Source organism: Colobus angolensis, unplaced genomic scaffold (genome assembly GCF_000951035.1).
Source record: "Colobus angolensis palliatus isolate OR3802 unplaced genomic scaffold, Cang.pa_1.0 Scaffold47, whole genome shotgun sequence".
Classification (NCBI taxonomy): Eukaryota; Metazoa; Chordata; class Mammalia; order Primates; family Cercopithecidae; genus Colobus; species Colobus angolensis.
In genome coordinates, this window is record NW_012118154.1 from 4,526,994 (window position 1) to 4,527,345 (window position 352).

The window sequence follows — 352 nt, forward strand, 5'->3', positions numbered from 1 at the left end:
GTGGTTTGTGCTGAGAATGAGCTGCGGGGTTAATTTGTCCTGGTAGGAGGAGGTTGAAGAAAAGTGAGGAGTTGTAAGGATGAGGCAAAGTAGTTTATTGTGTGTCCCTGAAAAACGACTTTTTTTTTGAGACAGAGTCTCGCTCTGTCGCCCAAGTTGAAGTGCAGTGGCATGATCTCGGCTTATTGTAACGTCCACCTCCTGGGTTCAAGCGATACTCCTGCCTCTGCCTCCCGAGTAGCTGGGATTACAGGTGCACGCCACCACGCCTGGCTAATTTTTGTATTTTTAGTAGAGATGGGATTTCACCATATTAGCCAGGCTAGTCTCGAACTCCTGACCTCGTGATCTG